This window comes from Rhinolophus hipposideros (assembly GCF_964194185.1).
Source record: "Rhinolophus hipposideros genome assembly, chromosome: X".
In the NCBI taxonomy this organism is placed as follows: Eukaryota; Metazoa; Chordata; class Mammalia; order Chiroptera; family Rhinolophidae; genus Rhinolophus; species Rhinolophus hipposideros.
In genome coordinates, this window is record NC_138046.1 from 71,400,393 (window position 1) to 71,425,000 (window position 24,608).

The window sequence follows — 24,608 nt, forward strand, 5'->3', positions numbered from 1 at the left end:
TCGAAAAATAGTTGAGTTGTCATAGCCAGGCTACTATATGTTTGTTGAACTTGTCTACGTACCCCTAGTACTTAGACCGAAAAACAGTAAAACATAAATCTTTCTGGCCCCCACACATACTTTTCCATCACCTTTGAGATCATGTATTATTCTATCAAAGATAAAGGAAATTGTGTGATTTTTTTAAGTACGTAGAAAAAGGCTGAGGATCCAGAATATAAATAATTTCCATACAGAAACCACAATTTGAACTAAAAACAGCAAGGCAGACAAGAATGTCTAATATAAACAACCAAAAAACACCAGGGGCAAGTACAAGTGTCTTCTGTAGAAAACCAGCCTGGCTACATGGTGAAAAAGGTGGCAGAGCAGAGAAGATAACATTAAATGACTCGGAAGTAATAATGTAACAGTCTGCATCAGAAACTGGCAAACAAGTGGCAGGAGTGGACACTGAGTTTAAAAGCGGGAAAGAGCCGATGCTTTCAAGAGATGTGTTTAGGAAAAATGGTGAACACACATTTCCATCAATTAGCTGACCCTTTCAGGTGACAATGTTTTGTTACCCTAGCTTATCTGTAAAATGGCCTCAGAGTTCCAGTATAACCGTGCTTTTAAACTTCTTAGGAGTTCAGTCATCTGGCTAACTGCAGAGGCTGTCACGCAGATTTCTCATTTTGCTTCCCTGCCAGGAAATGTGCAGTCTGCTCCATCTACCAGGGAAGAACTCTTTCTTTGTAATCTGGCTCAAATCAGGAAGAGAAATTTACTGTTCCAATCTGGCAATTCAGGTACTAACTATAAAATAACTGGTTTATGTGGGAGGGCTTAGTTAACATACCTGAATAGAGAGGATGAGTGCAAGGTACAAAAGAACAAATTATTAATCCAGAAGCATGTCAGCACTGGTTCTTAAACTTTATCATACATCAGAATGTCCTGAAGGTCTTTTAAAAAATATTCTCAACTCCTAAAGTTTCTGATTTAGTAGGACTAGGGTAGGGCTTGGCAACTGGAATATCTAAGTGTCCAACTGATGGTTGATGTTACTGGTGTGGAGACCACAATTTGAGAAAACATTGGGCTATATAAAAGTGAAATTTTGCTACATTTAAAAATGATTAATATTCATTCTTACGCTAATATATTTTTAACTAGTAGTCTTGGTAATTTTAAAACATGATTTCAAAATGACATCTAATTTTAAGTTTGTATTTTCACAGCTTCAAGTAATTGCATGAAATTAGAGACACATCAACTAGACTGCACTATAGACCTCGAGGTTCTGAAAATCAATTTACATCACACCGAAAAAAAAGTATAATGGAACCTATTTGTAACATAGAATCAAAAAATAAAATTTAAAAAGTGACTTTATACAGGTAAAAGCAAAATACTTTTCCAAGAATCAATGTAACACAAAAAATTGTATAATAAGAAAAACAGCACTTCCATGGATTAATCCTTAGACACTATTTTCTTGTATCCAAGAAAGGTGGGAAGTGGGGATTTGGGCAGGAATAAGAATAAAAATTAAAACTGAGTCAAAATAAGAATGATGCTATCATGGAAACTTGGCAAAAAATATATGTAACAAACAGTTTACAGTTTGTCATCCACATAAACTTTTCAATGAGAAATGGATAAATAAATATACATATTGATCTTTTTATTAACATGCTCACTAACTGTGCAATTATACCTGTTTATAATCTGCACATATTCATATTTTTGACATCACTGTACCAGTGCTCGTTCTCTTGTTCTTTCTCTCTCTTCTATGCACAGGCACACAAACACGTACACAAACATGGACACACACACACGCACACACATTGGTGAGAATATATACTGATTTTTTTGTTTTAGCTAAGAAGTAAGAAATTGAGGAACTGAGGCACCATATGTTGATGACAGAAAAAAATTAAGGATTTTCCAAATAGATGGGTCTTGAAATCATAATCACAACACTGTTGTCAACCCAGCCAGTACAAAATGACACCAACATTTAATTTAATTATTTGACAAAGCTGAAATGTCCTTAAAATAAATTTCAGTTATTAAGGCAAAGCACTGCAATTTCCACACTTTTTCTTTCCTATGTAACATATGCATTAACAAAATTGTTGCTTCTTGTCTGAAAATCTCTTTTATCAAAGAAACAGGCATCTATTACCAATGCTCAATTCAACAACATTGACCAAATGCACAATCCTATTTATATATATATATTTTTAATGCCATGAGAGCTTATGCCATCTTCTGAATAAGCTCTTTTTTGGTAAAATGATAATAATAATAAAACAATTCATAAGATATACCCAATGGAGCAGGAAGGGTAAACATCATCAATAGGACACATTAATGTGCCATTTTGTTCCATGTCTCAATATTGCATCTTCTGCTTCATTTCTAGTTAGTTTGCAGGGCTTGTTTCAATTTCACTCTCCTCTATTTTGATATTCACATCTAACTTAATGACTTTTATCAGAAATAATTACTGAGTACTCAGTTGTGCACGGTATTGTGATGTAAATTTAAACGAGTTCACAGACTTGTAAATTGAAGAGTGCAGTAATAATTTGCTCTAATAACTACATTAGATTAGACAAATATAGCTTATCTATATGACAAATGGAAATTATTTCAAAATATCTCAATTAGAAAGTTTTCACGAGATGAAGTTATGAAAATGGCAGTGTAAGGTGAGCCTCTTGAAACCTCCCCTGAAATTTACAAAAAATTGAACAGCTATAATTCTACAAATGACTCCCTACACAGCCCATAAACAAGACTAAGAGACTCGCAACTGAAATCATCTAAAGGTGGGTAAATTGGGTGAGCGGGGAGGAGAGAAAAGGGAAATGCAAAGACGAAGGCCTCGTGGGCACAGGATGCAGACCAGAGCTTGGAGCTCCAAGCTCATTGCTTTCTGGAGCTCCCACACCCATGGGAGAGGGAAGAATTCAGACTGCTGGTGCTCCACTTATGACCCACAGTGCTGCCTGAAGGGTCAGCATATAACATGGCTGAACCCAACATCCTGGCAAAGACGTCGGAGAAATGACTGAAGAAAGAAAGGTGAAAACGGTGGTTTAAGCCCTCACTGATAAGCAGAGGACAGAAGCAATAGGCACTGAGCCTAGCCACCCCCGCCCTCACTGATAAGCAGAGGACAGAAGCAATAGGCACTGAGCCTAGCCACCCCCACCCTCACAGAGCTCGCCCCACCCCACCTGCCCTGTACTAGAAGCAGAATAGTAGCAGTGTCAGATCAAAAGAACAGAATATTTGTAGTTCTGAGAACTCTGGCCCACAGCCATGGACTCCCAGAACAACAAGTGACAGCAAAGGGGAGGGAGCCCTGGGTGCAGGACTGGCTGTAGTGGTGGTCGCCGTCATTGCTCACAGCCAACTCTCACAACCCACACCGCCCCTGTCCACACCTCTGGGTGGATCACTGCAGGGGTAAACAGAACCACTGAAAAACACAAGGGCTCTGAGTCTGATGCAGGAAGAACTTAGGAACTCAGAAGCATTCCACATCCCCCAATGGAGGCAGTGCCCTGTGACCCAGGCAACCTGCTCAGAGAAGAGAAGCCCACCTTCCAGGGAATCCCCCCATTGTGTGAGAAGCTGGAACGGTGCAGTGAAAATATAACACTACAGTGTGAGAGAGAATACAAGGTTGCGATTGGAAAGAAAATAAATCATTCTACCAACACATACTGGAAAACAAAGAAAAGACGTCTGCTTACCAACCTGTTGCAGAACCCAGGATTTGCCTACGAAGAGAAGTAATAATTCATTAATTATTATGAATAACCAACGTAACGAGGTAGCTCAGGAAAAAAAAAAGAAAGAAAGAAAGAAAAGTCTCCAGAAAACAAAATTAAAGACATGGAGATATGCCACTAAAATGACAGAGAATTCAAGACTGCAATTCTGAAATTACTCAACAAGATGCAAAAAAACACAGACCGGCAGTTTAATAAACTCAGAAACACAATCAAAGAACAAAATGAACATTGTAATCCAAGAGATTGAAATTTTAAAAAGACCCAAATAGAATTTCTGGAAATTAAGAACTCAAAATGCAATGAAGAATCAAATAGCCAGCTTAGGTAATAGAGTTGACCAGATGGAGAAAAGAATCAGTGACACTGAAGATAGAAACCCGGAAATGACACGGACGGAAGAAGAAAGAGACTTGAGACTTAAAAGAAATGAAAGAACTCTACAAGAACATTGTGACTCCATTAAAAAGAGGAAGATAAGAATAATGGGCATTCCAGAAGGAGAAAAAGGAGAAAAGGGAACAGAGACTATATTGAAACAAACAGTCGATGAAAATTTCCCAAACTTGTGGAAAGAATTGGATCCTCGAATCCAAGAAGCAAACAGAACACCTAATTACTGCTACTCAAACAGGCCTTCTCCAAGGCACATTGTATTGAAGCTATCAAAAATCACAGCAAAGAAAGAATCCTCAAGGCAGCCATGGAAAAGAAGATGGTAACCTACAAAGCTCATTTGGTTTTCAACAGATTTTTCAGCAGAAACTCTACAAGCCAGGAGGGAGAGGTCTAAAATATTCAAACTACTAAAAGAGAGAAATTATGAGCCAAGAATAATATATCCAGCAAAGATATCCTTTAGATACGAAGGAGGAATAAAAACCTTTCCAGTCATACAGAAGCTGAGGGAATTTTCTAACACAAGACCTGCACTACAAAAAATACAAAATGAGGCTATTCGACCACCATCAACAGGGACAATTTGTGGCAACCAAAACAAAAAAGGGGATAGTAAAGGCCTGAACCGGAATACGGGAATGGAGAAAGTAAGCATGCTGAAGAAAATGGAATACTCTAAATATCAAACTATTTTTTACATAAACTTAAGAATAACCACTCAAAAAAAAATCAGGAACTGAAAGATGTACTGTAATAAAAGAAGAAACAGAGGGACACTTCATAGAATACCACGATATGGAAATAATAGACAACAAAAAGGCAAAGAAACAATGGAGAAACAGTCTTACCAGAAAACTAAAGATAGAATGACAAGAAATCCTCACATATCAATAATCACCCTAAATGTAAACGGACAGAAATCACCAAAAAAAAGGCACAGAGTAGCCGACTGGATCAAAAAACTAAACCCAACCATATGCAGTCTCAAAGAGACAAATCTCAGCTACAAGGACAAGCATAGACTCCAAGCAAATGGTATCGAGAGAAAACCAGGTGAAGCCTTACAAATATCAGATGAAACAGACTTCAGGATAAAAAAGGTAACAAGAGACAAAGATGGACATTTCATAATGGTAAAGGGGACTATATAACAAGAAGACATAACAGTCATCAATATCTATGCTCCCAATACTGGAGCACCGAAATATACCAAGCAACTACTAACAGAACTAAAGGGAGAAATTGACCAAACCACAGTTATAGTAAGGGGCCTAAGTACATCATTGACAGCTATGGATATATCATCCAAACAGAAAATAAAGAAATGTCATCCCTAAATGATAGATTAGATGAAATGGACATAATTGACATTTATAGAGAACTTCATCCGAGAACATCAGACTACACATTTTTTTTCTAGTGTACATGGAACATTCTCAAGGATAGACCATATCTTGGGACATCAAACTAGCCTCAGCAAATTTAAGAAGACTGAAATCATACCAAGCATATTCTCTGATCACAAGGCTTTGAAATTGGATGTAAACTGCAAGAAAAGAAAAAGAAAAAAGCACAAATATATGGGAAATTTATATCACTACAGGCTTACCTCAAGAAACAAGAAAAATCTCAGACAAATAACCTCATGTTACACCTTAAAGAACTAGAAAAAGAACAAATAAAACCCAATGTCAGCAGAAGAAAGGAGATTATAAAAATCTGAGTAGAACTAAATGAAATCGAGAACAAAGACAACAGGAACAATTAATGTAACAAACAGCTGCTTCTTTGAAAAGATTAATAAAATTGAAAGCCCTTGACAAGACTCACTAAAATAAAAAGAAAAAAGACACAAATACAGAAAATCAGAAATGAAAGAGGGGAAATTATCAAGGAAGCCACAGAAATACAAAGGATCATCCAAGAATACTATGAAGGAATATATGCCACCAAATTAAATAACCTAGAAGAAATGGACATATTTTTAGAAACATATAGCCTTCCTAGGCTGAATCATGAAGAACTGGAAAATCTAAATGGACTGATCACCAGTAAGGACATTGAATAAATCATCGGAATCCTTCTGAAAAGTAAAAGTCTGGGAATAGATGGCTACACTAGGATCTTACACCTGCCCTGCTCATACTCTTCCAAAAAAATTGAAGAAGAGACAATACTCCTTAACTCATTTCATGAAGCCAACGTTACCCTGACACAATAACCTGGTAAGGATAACACATAAAAAGAATATTACAGACCAAAATCTCTGAATATAGGTGAATACAGATGTAAAAATCCTAAACAAAATTCTAGCAAATTGAATGCAACAATTCATTGAAAAGATTATATATAATGACCAAGTGGGGTTTATCCCAGGGGCACAAGGAATGTTCAACATATGCAAGTTCATCAATGTGATACACCACATAAACAAGAAAAAGGACAAAAATCATATGATTATACCGATAGATGCAGAAAAAGCAGTTGATAAGACACAACACACATTTATGATTAAAACATTTAATAAAATGGGCATAGAAGGAAAATACCTAAACGTAATAAAGCCCATATATGACAAACCCTCAATTACTATCACAATTAGCAGTGAAAAACTGAAGCCCTTTGCTCTACGTTCAGGAATACGACAGGGCTGTCCCCTCTGCTTTCAACACATTAGTGGAAATCAGAGCCTCAGCAACCACAGAAGAGACAGAAATAAAAGGCATCCAAACAGGGAATGAAAAAGTGAAGTTGCCACTTTTTGCAGATGACATGAGGCTATATTTAGCAAACCCTAAAGACTCCACCAAAAAGCTTTTAGAAACGATAAACGAATACAGTAAAGTTGCTGGCTACAAAATCAACTTACAAAAGTTCATTGCATTCCTATACACTAACCGTGAAACCTCAGAAAAAGAAATAAAAAGAAATCCTTTTGCAATTGCAACTCAAAAAATAATATACCTAGGAATAAATTTAACCAAGGACGTGAAAGACCTACATGCTGAACACTATAAGACATTTTTGAAAGAAATTAAGAACACAAAAAAATGGAAAGACATTCCATGTTCATGGGTTGGAAGAATCAACACAGTTGAAATGGCCATATTATCGAAAGCAATGTAGAGATTTAATGCAATCCTCATCAAAATCCCAGTGGTATTTTTAAAGAAATAGAACAAAAAAAAATCATCAAATTTGTATGGAAACACAAAAGACCCCGAATAGCCAAAGCACCCTAAGAAAAAAGAACAATACTGGAGGTATCACACTCCCTGACTTCAGCTTGTACTACCCGGCAACAATAATCAAAACGGTATGTTATTGGCAGAAAAACAGAAACACAGACCAATGGAATAGAATTTAGAACCCAGAAATAAACCCACATTAATATGGACAGATCATTTTCAACAAGGAGACAAAAACATACAAAGGAGAAAAGACAGCCTCTTCAATAAATGGTGCTGGGAGAATTGTAAAGCTACATGGAAAAGAATGAAACTATACTGCTATCTGTCACCATGTACTCAAATTAACTTAAATTGATCAAAGACATAAACATAAGAACTGAAATAATAAACTGCATAGAAGAAAACATAGGTAATAAGCTTATGGACCTTGAGTTCAAAGAGGATTTCATGAATTTGCCTCGAAATGGAAGGGAAGTAATGGCTAAATAAATGAATGGGACTATATTAAACATAAAAGCTTCTGCACAGCAAAAGAAACCATTGACAAAACAAAGAGGCAACCAACCGAATGGGAGAAGATTTTTGAAAACAACACCTCCGATAAGGGGCTAATATTGAAAATATACAAGGAACTTATACAATTCAACAAGAAAACAAAGAATCCCATTAAAAAATGGGCAGAGAAACTGAAGAGACATTTCTCCAAAGAGGATATACAAATGGCAAATAGACATATGAAAAAATGCTCAACATCACTAATCATCAGAGAAATCATATAAAAGTCTAAATGAGATATCGCTTCACCCCCGTTAGAATGGCTACCATCAACAAGACAAACAATAAGTGCTGGAGAGGCTGTGGAGAAAAAGGAACCCTCATACACTGCTGGTGGGAATGAAGATTGGTGCAGCCTTTATGTAAGGCAGTGTTGATGTTCGTGAAAAAATTAAGAATATAATTTACATATGACCCAGCAATCCCTCTTTTTGGTATATACCCCCAAAATCTTAAAACTCTTATCCATAATGATATATTTGCCCTGATGTTCATTGCAGCTTTACTGTGGCAAAGACATGGGAAAAAAACAAAGTGTCCTTCAATAGATGAATGGATAAGGAAGTTGTGGTATATATACATAATGGCATACTATTCTGGTGTAAGAAAAGATTAAATAGTGCGGTTTATGACAACATGGATGTATCTTGATGATTATGCTAAGTGACATAAGTCAGACAGGAAAAGTCGAGAAACATGTGATTTTACTGATATGTGGTATATAAAACTGAAAACTACAAAGGAATAAGACAAACAAATGAAGAAACAAAAACTCATAGACACAGACAATCATTTAGTGGTTACCAGAGGGTAAGGAGGGAGGGGAGTGATAGATGAGGGTAAAAGGGATCAAATATATGGTGATGGAAGGAGAACTGACTCTGGGTGGTGAACACACAATGGGATTTATAGATGATGTAATACAGAATTTTACACCTAAAACCTATGTAACTTTACTAACAATTGTCACCTCAATAAACTTTAATAAAAAAACAATAAAGCTAACACACAATATTATATTAATTTCAGGTTTACACAATAGTTATCCCACTGAGAACATTTCTTTAAATCAGTAGTTATTCCATTGAGAACATTTGTTTAAATCAGCATTGTATGCTTGGTCATAATTAGGTTCTTATTCTCTGACATAAGTGTTTTTCGTCCTTTATAACACCTTACTATTGACTTTTTAAATGAGTGGTTCTTCAATTCAACTTTTAAAGTTTTGAAAAAGTGAACTTTGAACTTGTGGATTTTATGTTTCTGTGTACTTGATCTCTATTATGTACAATGAAGTATAATATAATCTTGAATACTACACTTTGAAAAGAGATGAAACATAGTCGTATACAACATGAGCTGTGTCTACATGTAAACTATCTTGATCCTTTTTTTGCTGAACTAATTTAATATAAAACATTTAATAAATTGAGAGAAAAAGTAACTGAATCAGTTTCTTACAGAGTTGACATGTTTTCAGATTAAAATGTCCAATTCAATTTAAATTTTTTTCTTTAAAAATAATGTATTAGTTTCTGTTCACAAGGTACAGTAGGGAAAGACAATTATTACCTATGACTCCTTGGCTGTCTGTCAATACCCTGTACAACACCAGGGTCATGTGGACTCCAAGTGTTCTCTTATAACCTAACTGCTACAGAATATATCAGAGTGTCTGATCATGTGGGAAATTTAAACTTGTGCTTTCCAGCTCACTTGCAAATACTGAATATGAACTGGCTGTTCCAACTGTGGATTTCCTAAAACTTTTATGAACAAGGTTACAGGCAAATTATTCCTGCTATCATGCTGAGTCTCATGTAGAGTCTAAGCTCCCGCTCCCCACATAAGAACGCAGGATATGATGAGGCCAAAAAGGAACACCAACGGAGCCATAGATAGGGGAGTCATACCACTATACTCTCTCTGGTGGCTAGGCGAGACACACGAAGTAGGAGCCACTCAATCCGCAATCCGCCATCCACTTTTCTGCCTGCCAACCAGCCAACCAACCAACGCAGTTACATCAACAGCCAATTGGCCAACTGGCTACAGCCAATGGCCAATCACCAACCAACCAGCCAACCAACCACAGCAGTTACATCAGCAGCCAATTGGCCAACTAGCTACAGCCAATGGCCAATCACCACCTGAGCCAGTACCTCCCACCCCACACAACTGCTCTCTGGAACGCTGTCCTCACACTCCACCCCTCCAGGGTCTCGCCTCACAATCTACATGACAAGCATCTTCTACGAGGGGCCCTGTGTCAGGAACCCAGATCATGAAAAAAATGTCCAGGTTTTCTCATAAACAAGACTACAGTCTGCGCTGGTGTCAACCAGGGCCAAACCCTCTGTACATTAGAAAGTGACCAATGTATGGACAGTTCGAGGGGCTTCCAGTCCCTGCTTGTCCCCTCTGACCGGGTACCTTAGCCCCACCCCTAATCAAGCTGAAAGGAGTCGGCCTCAATCGGCCGCATGAAGACCTGGAGGGACATGGGTGGTGCTTTCACTGACTTCTCATTTAGGCTTCGCCGGAATTGCTGTTCCAGACGCAACTGTTTCCAAAGTTCCAACAAGAGTGCATTGGGTTGTCAGTCTATTTTTTCCCGATCAACCCCAGCTGCCACGAGATCACGCCACATCTGCGTGCATGTTACTCTCTGAAGCCCATGACCTCACCCCCTTACTTTTGATTTGGGCTTCCAGGTCTTAACTTCTTGGACCTCCTGCCTTAACTTCCTTCGCCTCTGGCTTTCAACATCCCCTAGGGTGGCCATGGTAATGGTAACTTCATGGATCCACCGCCCCACATAGGGTGTAAAAATGGCAACCAAGGATCCAAAAGCACTTGCAGGGGCAGTATCCAAAGCCACATTTCTCATGCTGGTTGTAAAACACTTGTCATCTGGCCCCCACATATTAAGGTTGAAGACAATGTGTCTCATACCCATTTCACGGATGATTTGAGTAAGTTCAGTGTACGATTGCCATTTACTCACAGTGACTGGCAGCTTGCCAGCCTCTCCCCAATACTGTGCGTACTGTAGCAGTGAGCCACACTATTAGAGTGTGGTTGCCCTGGTCTTGGGCCAACCCATGGCAATTCTGTAACCTTTGTCACAGGGACGAATGCCACGTCATGGAGGCTAGCTTCTCCATTTTGCCAGGGGAGTAGAGAATGATGTCTACACCCTCATCCATAAACGTAGTAGCCAAGCCGAGATTGACTGTATAGGGCACTGCCAGCATTGCCTCCCCAGCTCCTGAAACTCAGTGGGAGTGTAAAGGGTGTAGGTTTTGAAAGCAGTCACAGCTGAGTTGCTGACAGCAGTGCCCCCAGGGCCCAAAGTTTGCTCATGCTTTACCTTTTGCCTCATAATGGGCAGGGCTTGGGGGTTGGAAGCTACATTGTCTCCACTCGCATCGTCCATCTCTGCCTCTGAGTCTCCACTGTGGTGCTCATACTCCAACACGCAGACCCAAGTTTCCAACGTCTCCCACTGGGACACCAGGTCCCACACCTGGGCTATTCTAGCAAGTACTTCCTCCGAGTTATGATGCACTGCAGTGAGATCCTCCTCCAACCGATGGTCTTGAGCTTCCAGTGCCTCCCCCTCAAACTTCCAGTGCATCCCCCCAGGGCTGCTGATCCTGCAGCTGAGCTATTTCATTAAGTGTGTCCTTCAGGTTATGAAGCAATGCAGTGAGGAATATCCAGCCCACACGGCCGGCTGTTCCCTTTGCCTCCTCCGGCAACCGCTCAGCTAGAACCTGCAGGGTCCTCTCCATGCTGGCTGGAGAGCCATCCATGTCTTCCCACCTCTCCTTGGGGGTCCCACTTCTGAGAACAGTGCCCACCGGGTACCACACACTGTGTAGGGGCCACATGTCCTCCTGCCCAGCGTCAGATGTCATTTCTACCTGGCAGGAATCCTGCTTGTCATGTCAGGCATCCCACTGGGTGGAGGCCTCAGTGCAAGATGTCCACAAACCTCGGAGCCTACAGCAGCAGCAGATTACCAAAAGGAAGGTGATGCCTTCTATGGCCAAGTGGGTGGTGTGCCATCTGGAGGCTTGAGTCTCCCAGGCAGAACATGGCTCCTGTTCCTGGTGCAGCTCCTCACGGGCCTTCTGAAACTGAGCTTTCATACGTATAAACTGCTCCATTACCTTATGGGGAGTTTCAGCCGATACCAAACCCTGCTCGCTGCACCATGTGTCATGCAGGGTGTCATGCAGGGTCTCTGCTCCCGCTCCCCACACCACAATGCAGGACATGGTGAGGCCAAAAAGGAACATCAATGGAGACATAGATAGAGGAGTCATACCACTATATTCTTGCTGGCAGCTGGGCAAGACACGAAGTAGGATCAACACGATCTGCAATATACCGTCCTCTTTTCTGCCTGCCAACCAGCGAACCATCCAAAGCAGGCACAGCAGTTACATCAGCAGCCAACTGCCCAACCAGCTACTACCAACGACCAATCACCACCTGAGCAAGCATCCCCCACACACACGAGGCCTAGAGCCTGGAAAATGCTCTCTGGGACTCTGTCCCCACACCTGCCCAGCTCCTAGAGCCATTAATACTTTTTTAAAGGCTTTTCTTAAAAACAGTAGTAACTAAGGCCCCTTTTGTGTTCCTAGCCTTCTAAAGCCTATGCTACTTGTGGCCCCTGGAAGGCAGCCCCTGAGGGTCCCACACATCTGAGGGTAGCGATGGAGGGAGGGCAGGCCACACCAAACATGAGGAATTAAAGTCAATTTTACTGGCCTCAGACCAGGAGTCTATGTGTCTTAAGGACCTCTGTGTATCTGTCAGTTTTCTTCTCCACATTATTTTTGGCCTGTTTCTGTAGCCTCATGAGCCGTATTTTCTTTCGGTAATGGATCATGGCCTTCTACTTCTTCTCTGCCAGAGTGACTGTAACTGCCTGGCACTTCTAGCCAACCTCATGAGCCAGGTAAGCAAACTTGCATGTAGGCTTCAGATGCACAACATTGAGGGGAGCAGGAACCACCATTCTCTTTTTGTCATAGGGATCCCATCAAACAACTTAAGGCAGTCCCAGCTGGCCTGGCCCTGTTTGGTCTTGAGGGGGAGCATACATTGCATGGTTGACCAAAAGATGCAGCTGGGAACTCATTAGTGGTAGGGGCCTCGGGATGGGTTGGTATTCATCCGCTTGTGGAGGAAGGCCAGGCATTTCAACTTGGTTGTGTAGAAATTGCCAGAAATGTTGATGCCTTCACAGCACATGACCACCACCTTATGGCGCAGCAGTACCTGCTTGGCCATGATGGCAGCCAGATAGATCAGGAGATGTCCTTGGCCATCGAGCAACAACACCTGCACCTCCGCCATCTTTGGCAGCCTCCTGGGAACACTGTCCAATTAACTTTTTAAAATTTATTTGGGTGACAATTGTTAGTGAAATTACATAAATTTCAGGTGTACAATTCTGTATTACATCATGTATAAATTCCATTGTACGTTCACCACCCAGAGTCAGTTCTCCATCCATCACCATATATTTGATCCCCCTTACCATTATTTCCCACCCCCACCCTTACCCTCTGGACAACTAAACTATGGTCTGTGTCTAGGAGTTTCTGTTTCTCATTTGCTTGTCTTGTTCTTTTGTTGTTTATGGTTTATATACCACATATAAATGAAATCATATTGTTCTCTGCTTTTTCTGTCTGACTTCTTTCGCTTAGCATTATACTCTCAAGATCCATCCATGTTGTCACAAATACTCCTGTATCATCTTTTCTACCGCCGAATAGTATTCCATTGTATATATATATACCACAACATCTTTATCCATTCATCTATCGAAGGACATTTTGGTTGTTTCCATGTCTTAGCCACTGTAAACAAAGCTGCAATGAACATTGGAGCACATGTGTCTTTATGTATAAATGTTTTCAGATTCTTCGGGTAGATTCCCAGGAGAGGGATTGGTGGGTCGTATGATAATTCTATTCGTAATATTTTGAGGAACCTCCCCACTGCCTTCCATAGCGGCTGCACCAGTCTGCATTCACACCAACAGTTTTTGAGGGTTCCTTTTTCTCCACAGCCTCTCCAACACTTACTACTATTTGTCTTGTTGATGATAACCATTCTAAATGGGGTGAGGTGATATCTCATTGGGGTTTTTATTTGCATTTCTCTGATGATTAGTGACGTTGAGCATTTTTTCATATGTCTATTTGCCATTTGTATGTCTTCTTTGAAGAAATGTCTCTTCACATCCTCTGTTCATTTTTCAATTGGGTTGTTTGTTTTTTTGTTGTTGAGTTGCATGAGTTCCTTGCATATTTTGGATATTAGTCTCTTATTGGAGGCACTGTTTGCAAAAATCTTCTCCCATTCAGTTGGCTGTCTCTTTATTTTGTCGATGGTTTCTTTTGCTGAGCAGAAGCTTTTAAATTTCATACAGTCCCATTCGTTTATTTTAGCTTTTACTTCCCTTGCCTTTGGAATCAAATTCATAACATGCTCTTTGAACTCAAGGTCCATGAGTTTAATACCTATGTTTTCTTCTATGCAGTTTATTGTGTCAGGTCTTATGCTTAAGTCTTTCATCCATTTTGAATTAATTTGGGTACATGGTGACAGACAGCAGTCCAGTTTCATTGTTTTGCACGTGGCTATCCAATTCTGCCAGCACCATTTATTGAAGAGGCTGTCTTTCCTCCATTGTATGATTTTACCTTCTTTGTCAAAAATTATCGGTCCATATTTATGTGGTTTTATTTCTGAGTTCTCAATTCTATTCCATTGGTCTATGTGTCTCTTTTTCTGCCAATACCATGCTGTTTCATTATTGTAGCCCTGTGGTACAAGCTAAGGTCAGAAAGTGCAATACCTCCAGTACTGTTCTTTTCTCTTAAGATTGCTTTGGCTATTCGGGGTCTGTTTTGGTTAAAAACAAATCTAATGATTGTTCTACTTCTTTAAAAAATGTCATTGGGATTTTGATGGGGATTGCATTAAATCTGTATATTGCTTTGGGTAATATGGCCATTTTAACTATGTTGATTCTTCCAATCCATGAACATGGAATGTCTTTCCATTTCTTTGTGTCTTCTTCAATTACTTGCAAAAATGTTTAGTAATTTTCAGCATGTAGGTCCTTCACATTTTTGGTTAAGTTTATTCCTCGCTATTTTATTCTTTTTGCTGCAATTGCAAAAGGAATTGTTTTGAGTATTTCTTTTTCTGAGATTTTATTGTTGGTATATAGGAATGCAATGAACTTTTGTACGTTGATTTTGTAGCCAACAACTTTAATGTATTCGTTGACTGTTTCTAATAGCTTCTTGGTGGAGTCCTTAGGGTTTTCTATATATAGCATCATAATATCTGCAAAGAGTGATAATTTAACTTCTTCATTCCCAATTTGGATGCCTTTTATTTCTTTCTCTTGCCTGATAGCTCTGGCAAGGACTTCCAACAATATGTTGAAAAGCAGAGGTGATAGGGGAAAGCCTTGTCGTGTTCCTGAACGTAGAGCAAAGGACTTCAGGTTTTCACCATTAATTATGAGATTAGCTGAGGGCTTGTCATATATGGCCTTTATTATGTTAAGGTGTTTTCCTTCTATACCTATTTATTAAGTGTTTTAATCATAAATGGATGTTGTATCTTGTCAAATGGTTTTTCTGCATCAGTTGATATAATCATATGACTTTTGTCCTTTATTTTGTTTATGTGATGCATCACATTTATGGATTTGCAGATGTTGAACCATCCTTGTGCCCCGGGGATGAACCTCACTTGGTCGTGATGAATAATCTTTTTAATGCATTGTTGCATTCGATTTGCTAGAATTTTGTTTAGGATTTTTGCATCAGTATTCATGAGAGATATTGGTCTGTAGTTTTCTTTTTATGTGTTGTCCAAACTAGGTTTTAGTGTAAGGGGAATGTTGGCCTCATAAAATGATTTAGGGATTACTGTCTCTTCTTCAGTTTTTTGGAAGAGTTTGAGCAGGATTGGTATTAGATCCTTTTTGAAGGTTTGGTAGAATTCACTAGTGCAGCCATCTGGTCCCGGACTTTTGCTTTTGGGAAGGTTTTGGATGACTGATTCAATTTCGTTATTGGTGATCAGTCTGTTTAGATTTTCCAGGTCTTCATGGTTCAGCCTTGGAAGGATACATGCTTCTAAGAACTTGTCCATTTCTTCTAGGTTATTGAATTTTGTGGCATATAGTCCTTCATAGTATTCTTGCATGATCCTTTGTATTTCTGTTGTGTCCGTTTTAACTTCCCCTTTTTCATTTCTGAAAATGTTAATTAGTGTCTTCTCTCTTTTTATCTTAGTAAGTTTAGCCAAGGGTTTGTCAATTTTGTTAATCTTTTCAAAGAACCAGCTCTTTGTCACATTAATTTTTTCTATCTGTTTTTGTTCTCTATTTCATTTAGTTCTGCTTTGATTTTTTTTTTATTTCCTTTCTTCTGCTGACCTTGGTTTCATTTATTCTTCTTTTTCTAGTTTTTTATGGTGTAACAAGAGGTTACTTATTTGGGATTTTTCTTGTCTCTTGAGATAGGCCTCTAATGATACAAATTTCCCTCTTAAAACTGCTTTCGCTGCATCCGAAAAATTTTGGTAGGATATATTTTAATTGTCATTTGTTTATATTTATACTTTGATCTCTCCTCTACTTTCTTCTTTCACCCAGTCGTTGTTTTAAATCATGTTGTTTAATCTCCATGTATTTGTGTTTTTTCCTGCTTTCTTTTTGCAGTTGATATCCAGTTTCAAAGCCTTGTAATCAAAGAATATGCTTGGTATGATTTCAATATTCTTAAATTTACTGAGGCTGATGTTTTGTCCCATTATATGGTCTATTCTTCAGAATGCTCCATGTACACTAGAAAAGAATGTATAGTCTGATGTTTTAGGATGAAGTGCTCTATATATGTCAATTATGTCCATTTCACCTAATGTGTCATTTAGGGTCACTGTTTCGTTACTTATTTTCTGTTTGGATGATCTATCCATAGCTGTCAATGATGTGCTTAATTGCCATAGTATAATTGTGTTTTGGTCAATTTCTCCCTTTAGTTCTTTTAGTAGTTGCTTGGTATATTTCAGTGCTCCCTGATTGGGGTCATAAATATTGATGACTGTTATGTCTTCTTTTTCTATAGTCCTCTTTACCATCATGAAATGTCCATCTTTGTCTCTTGTTACCTTTTTCATCCAGAAGTCTGTTTCATCTGGTATCATGATGCCTACACCTGATTTTCTCTGGGTACCATTTGCATGGAGTGTCAATTTTCATCCTATCACTTTGAGTGTATGCTTGTCCTTGTAGCTGAGATGTGTCTCTTGGAGACAGCATATGGTTGGGTTTAGTTTTTTGATCCAATCTGCTACTCTGTGCCTTTTTATTGGTGAGTTCAGCCCATTTACATTTAGGGTGATTATTCATATGTGAGGATTTCCTGTCATTCTATGTTTTGTTTTCTGGTAAGGCTGTGTCTCCATTGTTTCTTTGCCTTTTGTTGTTTTATGTTTTTTCTGTGCAGTGGTATTCTATGATGTTTCCCTCTGTTTCTTCTTTTATTACAGTATATATTTCAGTTCTCGATTTTTTTTTTTTTAGCGGTTACTCTTAAGTTTATGTAAAAGAAAGTGTGATATTTAGAGTATTCCAATTTCTTCAGCACGTTTACTTTCTCCATTCCCATATTCCGGTTCAGGCCTTTAATCTCCCCCTTTTTATGTTTTGGTTGCCACAAATTGTACCTGTTCATGGTGGTCGGATAGCCTCCTTTAGTATTTCTTGTAGTGCAGTTCGTGTATTAGAAAATTCCCTCAGCTTCTGTATGTCTGGAAAGGTCTTTAGTCCTCCTTCATATCTAAAGGATATCTTTCCTGGATATATTATTCTTGGCTCATAATGTCTCTCTTTCTATAGTTGGAATACTTGGTTCCACTCCCTCCTGGGTTGTAGAGTTTCTGCTGAAAAATCTGATGATAATCTAATGGGCTTTCCTTTGTAGGTTATCGTCTTCTTTTCCCTGGCTTCCTTGAGGATTCTTTCTTTGTCGTTGATTTTAGACAGCTTCAATACAATGTGCCTTAGAGAAGGTCTGTTGGGATTGAGGTTATTAGGTGTTCTATTTGCTTCTTGGATTCGAGGATCCAGTTCTGTCCACAAATTTGGGAAATCCTCATTAACAATTTGTTTGAATATAGTCTCTCTTCCCATATCTCTTTCTTCTCCTTCTGGTATGCCCATTATTCTTATATTGCTCTTTCCAATAGAGTCAAAAAGTTCTTGTAGAGTTCTTTCATTTATTTTAAGTTCAAGTCTCTTTCTTCTTCCATCTGTGTGATTTCCAGGTTTCTATCTTCGATGTTACTGATTCTTTCCTCCATCTGGTCAACTCTACTACCTAAGCTGGCTATTTCATTCTTTATTTCTTCTCTTGATTTCTTAATCTCCAGAAATTCTATTTGGTTCTTTTTTAAAATTTCAATCTCTTTTGTAAAATGCTCATGTTTTCCTTTGATTGTTTTTCTGAGTTCATTAAACTGCCTTTCTGTGTTTTCTTGCATTTCGTTATGTTTTTTTCAGAACTGCAATCTTGAATTCTCTGTCATTTAAGTCACATATTTCCATATCTTTTAGTTCCTTTTCTGGAGACTTTGCACTTTCTTTCTGAGCAGCCTTGTTGCCTTGGTTATTCATTGCAATTACTGATGTATTATTTCTCTTCCTAGACATCTACAGGAGTGGCTTCTGCAACAGGTTGATAGGAAGAGGTCTTTCTTTCATTTTCCAGTACTTTTTGGTAGAATGTTTTATTTTCTCTCTGACTCCAGCCTTTATATTCTCTCTCACAGAGTAGTGCTATGTTTTCTCTGCACTATTCTAGTTCCTCACACAATGGGAGGATTTCTTTCGAGATGGGCTTCTCCTCTGTTAACAGTTCACCTGGGTCACAGGGCGCAGTGTCCCTGTGGGTATGTGGAGAGATTTTGAAGTTTCAAAGGTCTTCCTGCACCAGATTCAGAGCCCTTATGTTTCAGCAGTTTTGTTTACTTCTGCAGGGATCCGCCCAGATAGGTGGGGCCAGGGGCGGGGCGAGTTGTGAGAGGTGGCCCAGAGCAATGGCGCCGACCACCTCCACTGCCGGTCCTTCTTCCACAGCTCCCTCCCCTTTGCTGGAACTAGTTAGGCTGCGAATCTGTGTCTGCGGTCCACAGTTCTAAGAACAGTGAATATTCTGTTCTTTTGATCTGACACTGCTATTGGTCTGCTTCTAGCACGGGGCGGGTGGGGGCACGGCAAGCTCTGGTAGGGTAGGGAGGGGGTATCTAGTCTCAGTGCCTAAGGCTTCCGTTCTCTGCTCGGCAGTTAGGGCTTAAACCACCGTTTTCAGCCTTCTTCCCTTATAGTCTTTTCTCCGAGGTCTCTGCTACTAGCCTTGTGTTCAGCCATGTTATATGCTGCCCCCTCAGCCCTGTGGCCCATAAGTGGAGCCCTAGTAGTTTGAGTTCTTCCCTTTCCCGCAACTGCGGTAGTTCTGGGATGCAGTGAGCTCTGAGCACTGCGCTAGGTCTGCGTCCTGAGTCCGTGCGGCTCCATTTCCGCACTTCTCCCTTCCCTCGTCCTCCCGCTCGCTGGATTAGCCCACCTTTAGGTGAGTTCGTAGTGGGCCTCTTCGTCTTGCCTGTCTGCTGTGCATGGAGTCCTTTGTGGAGTTATTGTTTTTCGATTAGTTGTAAATTCCAGGGGAGCTCTATGGAGGCTCTCCTCATGCCACCACTTTGATCCAATTAATTTTTAAAGACCCATATCTGTGCATGCATCTGTGTGTGTGACAGAGCCAAGTGCATGTAAAACTTGAAGCTATCTTTGTCATTTCTACCAGGGAGTGTAATACAAATGTGAAATATTTTTTTATATATTAAAAGAATTTCTATAGCAATGAACTATTATTTTAAATTGAATTACAACTGGAAAAATTCAATTATTGCTTTCCTTGGTTGATTCCACCCTTCTACATTTGTCAATTTGTACATCTGGGTAGTAGGTGACATCTATTCCTATTACTTTAAGAAATATGTAACTTTATGAATCCTTCTGACATTGTATTTTCTGTGCAGAAAAGTGTAATTCTATGCTGCAGTATCTTCATATATGAACAAGGAATTTACACACACATATATTTAACTGCCTTTTATCTCGAATCTACCATTAGTGTTATGCATATAGCAATATGTTAAACCTTGTTCAAATTCATTTAGAAGTACCAGGGTAGATAGAGCTGTATCCTGTTATTTAGGGTTTAATAGATATCACTGGGTTTTTTATACCTTTTGAATATGCACAATATGTTTTGAACATGGTAATCAAAGATAATTAATAGGCAGGGATATGTTTTCCAATTTGTACATAGCATTTGAAATCAGCTCCATCATTTATTTTTGCAATTAGCCTTTTGGGCTTCAAAAGTATTCTAGAGATGTATACAACCTAAAATTTAGGGGAAATGTACGTGTGATAGCTATGCAAAAAAAGCACAATCCAAATGGTCAATCACTCTTTTAAGACCTAACCTACTATTAAATACCTGAAGCTGAAAAGCCATGAAGAAATATCCATCACAGATGAGGGTGATTCTCTCCTTTCATGAGGAAGATAAAAATACCTCATGGGAGCTACTGTCCTTATCCATTACTAAAACCACAGAGAAGCCTCTAAAATTTAACCATTTGCTATAACAATCACAACTTGTTTCATGAATCATTAATCATGGCTACACATATTTTTACATGCATGGCAAAAATGATCTATAGTTACATACATTGGGAATAAAGATTTGGCCTAAAAATATAAACCCTCAAATGTAGATATATGAATATTGTTTTCCAAAAAGACATCTTGACAGTTCTCACAAGTTGGAAAGCAAGCTCCACACATCAGCGTAAATCAGAAAGGGGAAAAGTGCAATTAAACATACCTTAGGAGTAAAGCCAGCTTATGTTAAAAAATGAACAAAGTCTTACATAGTCTTAGAACCTCATTTAAGTCTAATTAAGTAGGTTTTTTATCAAGATTGAAAAAAAGGAGAAACTTAAAGTGAGTCTTCAGTGACTTAAAGTTTCTTTCTGTATGATATAAACATAAATAAGTTTCCTTTCACTTTCTGATTATTTCTGAGCTATCATCTCCCCTCACCTCTCTAATTCAGGCATTGGTAAGGGCAAACTCTCCATTAAGTCAGAGTAAGGGAAAAGGGAAATCCCCATTAGCTTGAGTGTGGGCATTATCAATTAAAATAAAGTAATCATTATGGACAATATGAAAATAGGAAAATGATATAATTACAAATTCTGTGTAGTATTGTGGTTCAACAATTGTGATAAGGCATGTAAAAGCAAATTCAATTCCACTGATTGTGGTCTCAAGTAATATGTTCCATGAAAGCTGTGTGCTTGTGAACAAAAAGATTGTTATGCATCATATTTAGACAGTGTATCTATATTTATTTTACTCAGCAAAATAAACTCTAGCACTGGCAGAATAAAATGAATCTTTTATTTTTCATTCAAAAGTTTTAAAGTATAAAATGTTTTTGTTTTTTAAATTTAAACCTCTTGTTGAATGTTTCTATGTTGGCATTGTTTGAAGATTTGTCAAGTGATCATTAAAGGAAATGATGATGCAAGAAAATTATTTCTCGAGGAAAATATTATTCACTGCATTAGTCTTAAACTTGTTCTCCATTCCTGTTCGCTATATAAAAAAGGTTTTCCAATCCAATAGCCACAATGTCATCTCACAATCGGCACATGAGGTACTCAGAGCAAAATGTTTCTTTCAAGTATTTACAAGTGGTTTGTAAACAATTAACCCAGACTACTGTGAGCATTTGAGATGCTTTTTTCTTATTCTTTTATCACAAAATCAGTAAGAATTTTCATCAGACTAATTTGGACATGCTGTTTCCATCCACATCCTCATCCATCACTTAGAGTAATTAGTTTGGCTGCCTCCTTATCATGATGATAACCATGACACCAGCACTGACTGCTCGGAGCTTGGTCCCTGCAGGTCGCAGATGTATCAGCTGTGATATAATCATTACCAAGCACTCACAACCTAATGGGCAGCAGCTTGCTGTTTAGGCCCATATGTGCATGCGCATCTCCACTCTGCTACTTACTATTCAAGGAACTTCTGGTACTGCTCTCTGAGCTTCAGTTTCAAGGGAAAGGAAAGAGAGCCAAGATACATATTTTGTTCATTTCAATTCTGTAACCCCACATCCAAGTGGTTATTTACCTGCCTCTGCTCCTTTCTGCGTTCCTATCTCCTACCCTTCCCCAAAGCCCATGACCAAGGTTTATATGGTGACATAATGTTAGGGAGTAGTTAATAGTCTATATTTGTGATTATAGAAGAAAGGAGAGGAGTTCCATTTTTCTCTCTTCATTGTGCCTCATGTATATGCTTGTAAAATCTCCTGCATATGCCTACAAACATTTGCTTCTTATGATGTGACTGTCAAATTCTGAGATACAAATAATTTAATCTTGTACATAGCCATGTTTGGAACCTAGTTATCTTAGATTGTCTTTTTCTTGAAACTTATGAGAAGAAGATTCTCTGAATTGTAATTTGGAGAAACATATATGCCGCATACACGCTATGTATGCGGCATATATAAAGAAATGCCTTTGACTCTGGGTGGTGAAAACACAATGGGATTTATAGATAATACAATACAGAATTGTACACCTGAAATCTATGTAAATTTACTAACAATTGTCACCCCAATAAATTTAATTAATTAAAAACAAAAACAAAAACAAAACAAAACAAAACAAAAAAGAAATGCCTTTGGAACTCTCAACTCTTTAAACTCTAGCTCTCCAGTTTCACATCTTGTATCCTTGACTTTAAATTATGAAGTGTGTTTCTAAAATTTTCTCATCTTAAAAAGAGGATCTTTTCTTCTTAATTTTTGCAGCAAAAATCATTGAAAGAGTTGTCTAAGTTTGCTCTCTTGGATTCTTTTGTGAACTTACTTTAATTAGCTTTTGCTCCCACCTGTCTACAGACATTAATCTTATAAAGTTAGCCACCTATTTACATTGCTATATCCAAAGGTTAATCATTATCCCCAATCTTGACTTATCAACAGCTTTTGACACAGTTGATCATACAATCTGTCTTGAGGTGAGCTTGTCATTTGAATTCTAGAACATCTGTTCTCTCTCTCTCTCTCTCTCTCTCTCTCTCTCTCAGTTTTCTTCCTACCTCATTTACTGTTCCTTCTGAAGTTCCTTCACAAGTTCCTCTTCACCTCCAAGACCTACACTGGATGCCAGAGGGCTCAGTCCTTGGGCCTCTTCTCATTTTTTCTTTAATCATTTCATTTGTTAATCTCATCCAATATCATGGCTTTAAACACCATCTATAAGCAAATTATTCCCAAATGTATATCTCTAGCCTGTATCTTTTTCCTAAATTCTGGACTGTATGTCCCACTGCTTATTCCACATTTTCATGGGTATCTAATAAATAACTCAAAATTTACATGACCAAAATCAATCTCCTCATTGCTACTATTTAAATCCTCCTTCTAAAGACATTCCATGTTAGGAAAGAACAATGCCTTCCTTCCAATTCTCAAAATAAAATCTTTGGAGTCAACGTTGGCTCTTGTCTTCCTTTCATATTATATAATAACAAATCCATCTGCAAACTCTTTAGTCTCTACCTTTCAATCTATATCCAAAATAAGACCACTTCTCCCCACCTCCACTGCTACCGCCTTGCCAAGCCATTATAATCGCACACCACATCAGTTCTGACTACTCCTTATACTTCAGCTTTTGCTTCTCTTCTTACGCAGTATCCAGAGTGATCCTTGAAAACAGAAATGAAGTTATATTTCCTGTATGTTGAGAACACTCCAATGGTTTTCCATCTCAGAGGAAAGGACAAAATCGTTAAATAGCTTATAAAGTTGTATATGTTCTGGCCCCCTTTACCGCTCTGCTGTATTTCCTAGTAGTCTCTGTTATTCACTCTGCTTCAGCCACACTCCAACATCAGGACACTTACATGTGCTATTCTCTCCAACTAGAAGGACATTATGATATTATTATGATATTACTATGATATTATTATGGCTAACTCTTTCACTTGCTTCATCTCTGAATTCAAATGTTACTATATTCCATGAGGCCTTTTATGGACAACATATTTAAAATGGAATACGTTTCAACTCTGCATATACAATCCATCCCTCTTCTCTAGTTTGTTTTCTCCATCACATTTATCACCATGTAACATTCAACAGATAAATGATAAACATGGATATGCATACATATTCAAGTATATATAATTTATATTATTATTTATGTCCTCCAAATAAATATAACCTTCTCCTGTGGAGGAGATATCCCTGCCTGTTTTATTTATTGCTGTGATATGTAGTACCTAGAATACTGCCTGGCACATAGTAGGAATTCACTATATTTTTAAATAAATAAATGAAAAATGAAAAAAAAAATTAAGGCTCTAGTAAATCTGGGCATAAGAATGTCATTAGATTTACACAGAATATTATTCATTTAATAATTCATACATTGGGTTGTCAGTCCT

The 24,608-nt window shown here is 38.4% G+C and overlaps 1 protein-coding gene and 1 pseudogene across 4 annotated transcripts in view; both read right to left on the minus strand.

The window, feature by feature from the left end:
• Positions 1–24,608, minus strand: part of DACH2 (dachshund family transcription factor 2) — a 788,103-nt gene that overhangs the window by 44,025 nt on the left and 719,470 nt on the right. The gene's annotated exons all lie outside the window — the stretch shown is intronic.
• On the minus strand, positions 12,729–13,318 carry LOC308495334 (large ribosomal subunit protein uL13-like; annotated as a pseudogene). The gene has a single exon. The product of its transcript is annotated as a large ribosomal subunit protein uL13-like (transcript).